Source organism: Equus asinus, chromosome 21 (assembly GCF_041296235.1).
Source record: "Equus asinus isolate D_3611 breed Donkey chromosome 21, EquAss-T2T_v2, whole genome shotgun sequence".
In the NCBI taxonomy this organism is placed as follows: domain Eukaryota; kingdom Metazoa; phylum Chordata; class Mammalia; order Perissodactyla; family Equidae; genus Equus; species Equus asinus.
In genome coordinates this window covers 85,164,940-85,176,477 of record NC_091810.1, presented here as the reverse complement: position 1 = coordinate 85,176,477, position 11,538 = coordinate 85,164,940, and positions in this window count along the sequence as shown.

Sequence of the window (11,538 nt, the reverse complement as noted above, 5' to 3'; positions counted from 1 at the left end):
AGGACCCGGGCCGCCTTCCCTAAGCCGAATGGAAGGTCAAGGCCCCTTTTATCTTCCATGGGGACGCGACTTGGGGAGGCAAAGAAAAAGCGACAGACCTGGGGAGTGAGGCCCTGCAGCCTCGGGTGCCCAGGGGGACCTCCTCCTCTTCCTTCTCTCGCCCCTTGCCCCCTCCAGCCGACTGGGGAATCTTGGTCCCCAGTGAAACTGGAGCTGCCCACTGGCGGCAGATGAGAGATAAAGGAGCCGGCGGCGCAGAGGCGCTGACCGGATCCGGGCTCTCCCGCACCCTGGAACAGCACGTGAGACCCTCTTTCCCCGGGCGGCGCTGACCCAGCTCTAGGGAGACGGATCGGCTGAGCTGTGTGTGCACACTCTGTCTCCAGGCACAACCAGTCGTGTTCGCGTGCGGAGTGTGCGTGCACACGACTGCACGAGGGTGTCCCATATCTTTGTGCATGTACATGCATACATGTGTGCATTTGTCATGCCTCTAGGGAGACAGGCATACACATGCACACACGCGTGATGTGCGTGTGCACACGTCTGTACTCTGTTCTTGCGTCTGTCCTGTTCCCGCGCTGCGCAGGCACTGATGGAGCTGGCTGCTCGTGAGTAGTAGTTACGCCTCACATTTGCACGGGCCTTTACAGTTTTCGATCACTATTTTCCCTACTATCCTAGGAAACGCTCTCCTTTCGAATTTTAGGTGGCGATACAAGCTAAGAGAAGTTAATAGGTACTCGTTTGCACACAGTCTGTGAGAGACTGAAGCCAACCAAAGACCCGGCCCGCTGCTGAACGTGGATGTGTTTGCCCGATGCGCTCCGAGGTTGGCCCGTTTGGCGCCCCAAGCGACCCCAGGTCCAGGGGGCCTTGGCCCTTCGCCAGGCTTCCTGGGAGACCCGCGGCGCCGGGCTCCAGGTTTCACTTCGTTAGCTTTTCCGGAGCTCAGCGACACGGTGCCCAGGGCGGGGGAGCCCAGGGCAGGGGTGCTGGAGCACTCAAAGATTCCAGGGCCGTGGCCGGCCACGCGCAACTCGGTGCCAAGGCCTGGGAAGCCTGCGTCTCCAAGGCAGCCACGTCAGGCGAAAGCGCGGTGACCTAGCGGCACACCCAGGAGCCCTGTGTTACGCCAGAGCCGGAGCAGTGACGAAACGAATTCCTTGAGCTTCTGCTGTCTCGACTCTCTAACGACTCTACCCGACCTGGAGCCCCCATGCCCGTTTTACAGAAGTGAGGAGTCGGAGGCTAGAGCGGTACAGTGAATTATCCCAAATTCGACAGCCAGAAAGTGGCCAAGGTCGGGATTGGAATCCCCAGTTAGCTGAGTCTGGGTCCCTAGACCACGGTGCCTCTGCCTCCAGCACGGCTCCCCAGGTCCCTGCTTGCGTCAGGGCTCTTAGCCTCTGACTTCCCTCGCCAATCTGTTGTTTAAATACACATATGTTCCCTGAGTGGGTTGCCTTTTGCTTCTTGCTTCCTCTCCTCGGGCATTTGGTTCTCTCCGGCCCCAAGCCCTCCCTCTCCGAGGCTGAGGCTGCCCGAGGCCTGTAGCTTGACCACATCTCGCCGTGTGCCCTTGGGCTTCGGCGCCCGGCTCCTGCAGACTGAGGTCGCTGGTCTCTGGGCTTCAAGGCCGCCCCCACCCCGCAGAGCCTGGGCGCTGGAAGGGAGCCCGCGGCGTGGCGAGGTCGCCATGCGGCCGCACAGCCTCGAGGCTGCCCTCTGCTGGCACCAAGCAACATTTTTGCTGCCTCCCTCAGCGGCCCAGGAGCTGCGCCGGTGAGAGAGGCTCGCGCAGGGCAAAGGCGACCCCACTCTCCCTGCATCCCGGGAGTGGCCGCTGCACCTCCACCCACTGCCGAGACCCTCCCGTATTGCTCAGTCTCTGGCCCCTGCCCCCTGGCGGCACTGGAGACTCCGGGTGCTCCCCCCAGGGGGCTGCTCAGTGAGCCGAAGCTCTGCGGTGGCAATGCAGCTGCGCTGCGACTTCCGCCTGCATCCCCCGCCGACCGGCCCTCGGGGAGGAGCGGGGCGGGGCGTGGGAACCGCAACCCGCAGGCGTCCGCCAGGCGCGTCCCCCCAGGCCACCGGCGGACTCTGGGGACTTCGGGGAGAGCCCCAGGCTGTGCTCAGGCCCCTGTACTCTCAGCGCCATAGCATTGATTGGCACCATGAGTCACCGCCGACGCGGAGAAAACCCTGCCCTCTCCCTCCGATGGACTTCCAACCCCACTTGATAGTCGCCTTGGCGCTTGGCTGCCTATATTTCTTTTACTGCACTTGTCTCCCCAGCCAAATGAAGGGCGCCTCAAGGACCAGAAGGGGCCGGTTCCCGACCCGCACCCCACAGGTCGTGGCTAAGGGTTTGCCAGGTGGTGTCGGAACTAGTTCAAGACGCCTCCATTTTGGATCTTGAAAAAAGCCTTCAGCAATGAGGCAGGGGGACACTTCTCGTTGCTGAAATCCAAGGTGGGGTAAAAATTAATCATCATACCTATGCACTTCTAATGCTCTATATTAAGACTTTTCACATTTTTCCCCCCATTTACAAAGATAATTCAAATTGAAGAAAATTGGGAAAATAAAACATTAAGATACACAAAGAAAATAGAAATTGCAGGTAACCCCACACCTCCCCCAGGAGGTAACCACGGTTAACATTTGGGTGACTTTCCTCTGGTCTTTTATTTACATATTTTAATAAAAGTCTAATTTCCATAATTAAAAGAATATATTTTATATAAAATTGGAAATTTTGTATTCTGCTTCTTTTAACCTTTCACCTTGAGGGCTTCTCCATATATTATTCTTTGAAACATGATTTTCAATGAATGCTTAATAATCCATTATATCTGTGGACCATAATTTTTTGATATAACAGCACAATTCTATTTGTTTCAGGACCAGGAAAGTCCTTTTAGCCACACTCTCTGGGTCACTAAATATATAATCAGGGGCCGGCTCGGTGGTACAGCGGTTAACTGCACACATTCCACTTCAGCGGCCCAGGTGCGGACATGGCACCACTTGTAAAGTAGAGGAAGATGGGCACCGATGTTAGCTCAGGGCCAGTCTTCCTCAGCCAAAAAAAGAGGAGGATTGGCAGCAGTTAGCTCAGGGCTAATCTTCCTCCAAAAAAACAAAATGTGTATATATATATATATATATATATATATATATATATATATAATCAGTAGTTGATCAACAAATCTTGAATCATTTGCTGACCCAAAAAAAGGGGAGTCCCACTCTCAGAGCACAAAAGATCCACCCAGAAATCTGGGATTACCTTGTTCCGGGGGAGGAGTTTCCAGCCCCTGCTGACAACTATCTCCCTTTGCTGGAGACCAGGGGAGCTGGGGTGCTGGGAGAAACGTCTTGAAAGAAAGCAGGGACCAGCAATGTGTCTGAAGAGCGGCCCTGGCCTGCTTGTAGGACCCAAGCCTTGTATCCTCATCTGGCACACAGGAGGTGTCTGTGACCTGGGTTTCTGTGTGCAGTCTCTTGTAACAGTTAGAAGTCAAACATGCCTTCACTTGAATCCTGGATCTTCCCCTCAGAAGCTGTGTGACCTCAGAAAAGCTGATCAACCTCTCTAAACTTCATTCTAAAAATTGGAATAATACTGCTGCCACATCAAGCTTTTTAAAGTATTTAAATAATTCCATCTCTTAGCCTAGTGCCTGTACAAAGAAATCCTCAATACACAGTAGCTACTGCTCCTACTGCCTCTGCAGTTGCTCCTGCTGTTGCTTCTGGCATTAGCTGTGGTCTTGGGGATCAGTGCAATTGCCCTCTCCCTCAACTCCTGACCCCATTGCTGCTGCTAAACACAAGCTTCGGGCCTGGCACTGAGCCAGCCCCAGGTTCTCAGGGCTGAAGGAGTCACTTCCAGCGCTCTGGTTGGACTGCTCAGGACCTACTGACAATCAGGCCTGGGCTTGGGCTGTTTATACTAGAACCGTTAAAACAGGAAAATATGCAAACCCTTCATTCACAGGAATCCGGCTATTGTTGAGTCAGAAATGATATTTTTGTTTCTAAAATGAAAGGTACATTTGCTGCTTTACTCACACACGCACTTTTTTTTTTTTTTTTTTTTTGGTTGTGGCTACAGAGCTAAAAAGGCAAAGCAAATGATCTGGTTCATTTGACCAGCTCAAGCAGCCAACCTGGAAGGTCCTTTGGCCTGACTGCTGGTTTGCAAGAGCTCCAACAAGCCCGAACTTCACTGGGGTCTATCTTGTATGTTCACAGACTAGGTTCTTATCCATCTCCCAGACTTGAGAGGGACACCACCTCCATCTAGAAAAGACGCTAAAGAGGAATTTCATAAATTACATTAATTCAGCCAGTCTGATCCCAGTAGACTCAACCGAACATCAAAATCTCAGGGAGGAAGTTTTTAAAGCACAGATTTCAGGATCCTCTTCCAACTGTAAAGCTTCTGCCTCTGTGGGGCTGGTGCACGTGTAGGTAGGTCAGTTCCTCCAAGTGATTCTGATGAAGCCCATGGAGCCCCCATTAGGGAACCACTGCTGTTCCCAATTGAATTGAAAGCTAAGGTTTCTCCAAGTGGACTCCGGAAAATACAGATTCCAAAGAGTCTTCCATTGGGACCACATGGAGTTACAAAGAGCCTGGTTCCAGCACCGGATGTGGGTGAGTGTATGTGTTGGCGGGAGGTGGGGGGGGGGAGGGGGTCAGTGCATGTTTGTTTTTGTGTGCTGCTGTTGTCTGCACACGTGTCAGGCCTCTTTGGTCACAAGTAACATAAATCTACTAGAGCTGGCCTAAACCAAACAGTGAGGAGGGTTGTTATAAGGATTTGTAGGTGACCCCTGGAGCCCCAGGAAGGTGGCAGTCAGACTTCCTGAAGGGCTAGAATAGGGGCTGAGGGGATGGCAGGAACCCAGGTAGCTTCCCTCTGCAGGGGAGCAGGCCTCTCCTCTGCTCTGTTCCAGGGAGGAGCCCAGCTGTCACCATAATCTCTGAGTCCCTAGCCCATCCTCCTGTAAGAGAGAAACTGGTCCACCTGGGTCAGGTCCTGTCCTGGAACGACACCACTGGTCCTGTCAACTGAAGCTGTGGGGGAGGGGGAGGGTCTTGAAGTGGCTTCTGATGGCCCCTCCCTGTGAGGAGGGAGAAATCATGGCACTCATTGGAGGTCAAGCAGACACCCCCAAAGGTCTGACTTGCTTCACTTTAGCCCCTCCAGCCATGCAACCAGGCCCTCAGGGGTTCTTGATGCTAGCTGCAGGCCAAAACTCACCTGGGGAGTCTTAAAAAATATTGTGCCCAGGCTCCACATCTGGGGTGGAGCCAGGGCACCAGGATTTTTCAAAGCAACCCTGGTGATCACAATATACAACTGGGGTGGAGAATCATATCAATAACCAAATGGGGAACCTACAGCCAATTTAGCCATTTCCTAAACACACAGTCTCAAAGTACAATTAGTTAAGAGGAAAATTATTAAAACCTAATGGGTTGCACATGGCTTATTTTCATCTAAATTGGAGACCGACATACTAACCCAAATTTCAAATGCCATGATTATTCACATTTGACATTTTATAAACCTCTTGATGTAAATGTTCCGTTAAATTCCTAAAGGAATTTGCCTCTTCCGGAGATCCTGAGGCACTAGAACAAACAATGTCTCCCTGTAGCCTTGTTGACCCCAGACCCCCATAGACCATCCTTCTTTTCCGAGGTCTCCAGCTTGCTGGAGCAATCTCAGCGCTCCCAACGCTGAATCACACTGACCCTGCTTGCTCGGCCACGGGCCTGTGCCTCAGGGTTCCCACCCAGGAGCCTCTGACACGGAGAGGAGAGACCCTGCCTCCTTAGCCGAGCTAACAACACTGAGCCAAACCTTGTCCTGGTCCACGGCAGCCTTGAGGATTGTCTTTCTTTTGTTTTGTTTCCCCTCCTGGTAGGTTTCCTCCAAACAATTAATCAGCCAATCAGCAAATACTTCATGGGCAGCGATGCTCGGAGTAACACAAGAAGTATCGCCCTGAGAGAGCCTGTCCCTGGCGGAAGCGCAACAGCGGCCCCTCCAGGCCAGGCCTTGCGTGGATCCTAAGGAGCGTGTTAGAGAAATCCCTTCCTCAGCTTCCTGGGTTTTTGGTTTGGTTTGGTTTGGTTTAGAAAGATTAGCCCTAAGCTAACATCTGCCGCCAATCCTCCTCTTTTTTTGGCTGAGGAAGACTGGCCCTGAGCTAACATCCGTGCCCATCTTCCTCTACTTTACATGTGGGACGCCTGCCACAGCGTGGCTTGCCAAGCCGTGCGTAGGTCCGCACCCGGGATCCCAACCGGCAACTCCGCCAACGAAGTGGAACGTGCAAACTTAACCGCTGTGCCACCAGCTGACCTGGCTTCCTGTTCTTTTCTGGCCTAGCCAAGGGCTGGGACTCAGGCAAACCTAGAGGGTGGTGGGTGACAGGAAGGAGAAGGGAGCTGTCTTGCCTCGTTAGGTGCAGGAATGGAGGTCGGGAGGCTGCTCTTCCCAAGCCTGAACAATCCTGAGAGCTGTTCCCTGCCCCCAGAACCAGGTAGCAGAGACGGCAAGACGAAATTGCCTTCTGAAGCCTGGGAAAGGCAGTCAACACAGAGACCAGCGACTAACGGAGGATGCACACGGGGTGGGGCTGGGCACACAGACCACGACCACTTTGAGGCTACACAAAGGGCTTGGAGATGCCAGATATAGCCTAGGGTAGTGGTTTTCAAAATGTGGAACCATCAGCATCACCTGGGACCTTATTGAAATGCAAATTCTTAGATCCACTGAATCAGCAACTCTGGGGTTGGGGACAGCACTTCAACGCCTTCAGGGGATTCCGATACGTGCTCAAGTTTGAGAACCAGTGGTCGACTCCAGGGAGCCCAGGGAGGGGAGGCGCGTCTCAGACACCCCACACCTACGACACGTGATGAGTCTGTCTTCCCTAAGTGGGTTCCAGGAAGCCAAGCAGGACCTCAGATGTCACCCCAGCAAGAATTACGGCCACTGTCCTCCCCACCATCCACCCCACACCCTCTCCCTTTGGCCCAGACGCCGGGGACTCCACCTCCCCGCCCCAGTGGGCGAGCAGTCGTCGGTGCACCGTCCCTGCCAAGCGTCGCGGAGTCCACAGGCCCCCGGGCTGCCAGCAGTGACCTTGCGGGGAGGAATGACGGCCGTGAGACTCCACTCTGACTTATTTTGTTCCATTCCGGGAGGAATAATTTGTTTCGTATTGGAATCAAAGCGCCTCTCGCGGCGCTTCCGTTTTATCTCGGCCGCCGCGGGGCCGGGGCGCGGCGGCTGCTTCCCATTAGGCGGGCCTGGTCCCCATTACGCGGCCGGCTCCGCGAACCGGGCGCAGCCCACCCGCCTCCGCCCGCGACACCCGAGCCCCACTCCTCCCCGCCCCAGAGACAAGCGGGACTGGGGGGCTGGAGGCGGCCCGGGGGTCCACACAGCTCCCCTCCGCTGCTTGGCTGTCGCCGTGCCTGCCATCACACCGCTAGCGGCGCTCCTTGGGGTCAGACGCGGCTCCTACGAGGACACTTTTAGGTCCCCATCTCTTCAGTGGAAGTAGGTCCCCAGGGCTCTCGGCTTTAGGCCCTGGGCCCACCAAAAGCCGCACCCACGGAGGAGAGCAGCGAGGGACCCCTCAACCCGGAGAGGAAAAGGTGTCCCCTCCACCTGCCCAAAGAACCCCGGGGCCGGGCCCTCACGGCGGCGCAGGGAGCGCGGGAGACCTGCTTCTCTCCTAGTCCGGCATCCACTTCACAGACAGTGTAGACCGTCAATAGGGAGTATATTGAACAGAAGAGCCACACCCAATCCCCCTGCAGACAAGGGGCCCGCTGAAAGCAGACCACCTCCCACCGGGGAAGGGCGGTCTGCACGCGCTGGCCAAAGCAAGGAGCTGGCCTTCCACGTGCTGCCTTCCCCAGGGCGGCAAAGGGTCTGCGCCCACCTGCACGGCTGGGAGAAACAGCCAGACGCCCCCACAACCGCCAGAGCAAAAAACATTAACACAAAGGCCCTCATGTTCCTGTCACATTTCACACTTCCTTTGATTTCATTAATTTTGTTTTTGCACAAACAATATTCTAATAATTATGGCGACTTAGAAATGGGACTGATGATGGCTCTGCTTCCATCCAAAACAAGGGAAATTCCACGCAGCTTCTATTACCCCGGATGATGAAGCCACAGGGGAAGGCAGAGTGCTGGTTCACTGCATTCTTGTGATAAATGTGAGAAAACACAATGTATTTTGTATGTCAAATCTTATAATTGAAGATAAAGTACAATTCCAGATTTTTGCCTAAGGGGGAAGAAAAATGGATGGAAAGCCACCCAATCACCCAAAGTCTGACCACCAATAAACCAATTAATTTCATTTTTCCGTGTTGCTACACAGTTCATAACTATTTAACAACTACGCAGTTCATAACTACTTAACAACTACACAGTTCATAACTATTTAACAACTGCATGACATCCAGTCTTCTGGATGTGGCCTGATTTATTTAACTTCCCCATTTAGAGTGTTTCCAAGGTTTTCACTTATTTTTTTAAAAAATTGCAATGAGCATTTCTGATATTTTGCTGTTTCTTTCCTTTAAATTATTTGTTGAGGAGTGTAGACCATATTTTAGTAACGTTTATGTGATTATCTAGACAATAGATTCTTTTCCAGGGAATCTGAAAAATTCAGAGTATTATAAAAATCAACTATAATCCCCAGACCCCTTTTGCCGCTCATCAGCTTTTCTCCCCTCCAGCCTCGCAGCCCCTGCACCTGTACACCTAAGACTTCAGTCGCCTTCCTGCATCAGATCTTGCTCTGCATTTCATGGCTGTCTGTCTTTTCCATTATCTTTGATTGTAATATTATTGAAGGCAAAGATCACACCTTTGTCATCTGGATAATAACCGTAATAGCTAGTTTTTACTGGCTGCCTAGTCTGTGCCAGACATAATACAGCCTTATCTCACTGAATTCCCACAAACTATATTTTATTTCCTTTTACTATATGAGGAAAGTGAGCCTCAGCAAGATTAACTTCTGCAGGGCCACCCAGCTTGTAAACTGCAGCCCTGGGACAGAAGCTGACTCCACATTCATGCCCTTTCCACTGTAGGAACTTAGAGTAGAATTGCATTGATAGATAACTTCTAAAATCTTTTCTCGTCAGGCCAGCCTGGTGGCGCAGTGGTTAAATTCGCATGCTCCGCTTCGGTGGCCCAGAGTTCCTGGGTTTGGATCCCAGGCCTGGACCTATGCACTTCTCATCAAGCCACGCTGTGGTGGTGTCCCACATACAAGATAGAGGAAGATTGGCACAGGTGTTAGATCAGGCACAATCTTCCTCAAGCAAAAAAAGGAAGATTGGCAACAGACATTAGCTCAGGGCTAATCATCCTCATTAAAAAAATAAAAAATAAAATCTCTTCTGATTCAGGATTATATTAATCTAGTTGGGATTAATCACCTGCTGTCTCTTTGCATCAACTACCTTATGCAGGACTTTATTATCTCACAAAAGAGAAGACTCGGGTTAGTGGCTCCGGGCTATGGATACAGTCACTCAAAGGCTTGGGCATGAGCTGTACTACTTGTCATCTTCCACCTCTGTGGACTGTAGCAGATCCAAGCATCACACTCAGATTTTAAAATGTCCAATGGGAAAAGGAACCATTTCTTCCAGGTTCTTTTTTTTTTAAAGATAGGCACCTGAGCTAACATCTGTTGCCAATCTTCTTTTTTTTCTTCTTCTTCTTCTCCCCGAAGCCCCGCAGTACATAGTTGTATATTCTAGTTGTAGGTCCTTCTAGTTGTGGCATGTGGGACGCTGCCTCAGCATGGCCTGATGAGCGGTGCCATGTCTGTGCCCAGGATCCGAACCGGCAAAACCCCAGGCTGCAGAAGCAGAGTGGGCAAACTTAACCACTCAGCCACAGGGCCAGCCCCTCTTCCAGGTTCTTTTTCAGGAGTCTGGACCACTTTCCCAGAAGCCACAGCAGACCTCCCCAGTCATCTCATGGGCCAGGCCTGAGCCACATGCTTGTTTCTATTTGCTGCAAAAGGATGAGACCACCATGGCTGGCTCAGACTCACTGGGGTCTGGGTCTGCCCAGGAGTGAGGCCAGGTTTTCTGTGGTATCTGACTTATCTGCCTCCCTGAACAAAATCAGGGTTCTCTGAAGAAGGAAGAGAGGGGACAATGGTTGTTAGAGAGGCAGCTAACACCATAATCTAAAAGGAAATGTACCAAAAACATTAAAGGATGTGAGCTACGAGTGAAAGCAATTTGAAAATTTCCTCCCCCTTCTTGGAATATTATTGTCTTTAAACCTGTCTATAGTTGTCAATAAATCAGTTAAATGTAAATTGTCAAAGGATTGTCATTTAGTTAGACTATGAAGTTTCTCTGGGGAAAAGAAACAGGGCCTCCACTGTATGGCCCCGGGACTGGACTGCCGTCAGGGTCAGTGGCTTCTCTGCGTCTGGCCCCGTCTCTCTCCCAGACTGCCTGCTCCCTCCCAGGGCCTCCCTGCTTCTCTTGCACGTGCCCCTGGTCTCTGCTTTATCAACCGCTCCATCCAACCACAGGTTCCCTCCTGGCTTTGGTGCACACATGGCCACCACAGCCCCTCCAGCCCCCGCTCCCTCTGCAAATTGACAACCTCTCTGGAAATTCTTTTTTTTTTTTAAGATTTTATTTTTTCCTTTTTCTCCCCAAAGCCCCCCGGTACATAGTTGTATATTCTTCGTTGTGGGTCCTTTTAGTTGTGGCATGTGGGATGCTGCCTCAGCTTGGTTTGATGAGCAGTGCCATGTCCACACCCAGGATTCAAACCAACGAAACACTGGGCCGCCTGCAGCAGAGCGTGCGAACTTAACCACTCGGCCACAGGGCCAGCCCCATCTCTGGAAATTCTTGATCCCAATCTCCAAGCGAGGTGACTCTGTTTGGAGCTGCTCATCGTGTCAAGACGAGCCACCTCAGAGGGCAAGGCCTAGCTGGCATCTGAAGCGGCTGCCCTGGGATCACGAGCTACCCCAGGTCCAGTCAGCTCTGACCAAGGAGGGGAGCTGGGTCACTTGTCACAGAGCCTGACTGCTGAGAGCTGCCCCTGTGGAGAGCCAGAGGGGGTGGGGCGGGGCACTTCCCAGGAGAAGGGCTGATGCTGGGAGTTGATTTTGCTTTTCTAGAGCCAAACCTCTACTCCAGGTAAGTCAACTCCTCCCCTAATTCAAATCTGAGCATACCATAGGTGCTCAGTAAATACAAGCTGTCAACCTGTTGGTCAACCGTCTCATGGACTTGTCATAGGCCAGTGTTTATCCAAATGTAACATGCATGCAGATCAGTCACCTGGATCTTGTTAAAATGCAGATTTTAATTCCCAAGGCCTGGGCGGGGCCTGAGCTCTGCATTTCTAACAGGCTCGCAGGTGGCGCAGATGCAGCTCACAGGAGCACACTTTCAGCAGCAAGGCTGTAGGTGACCCTTGGG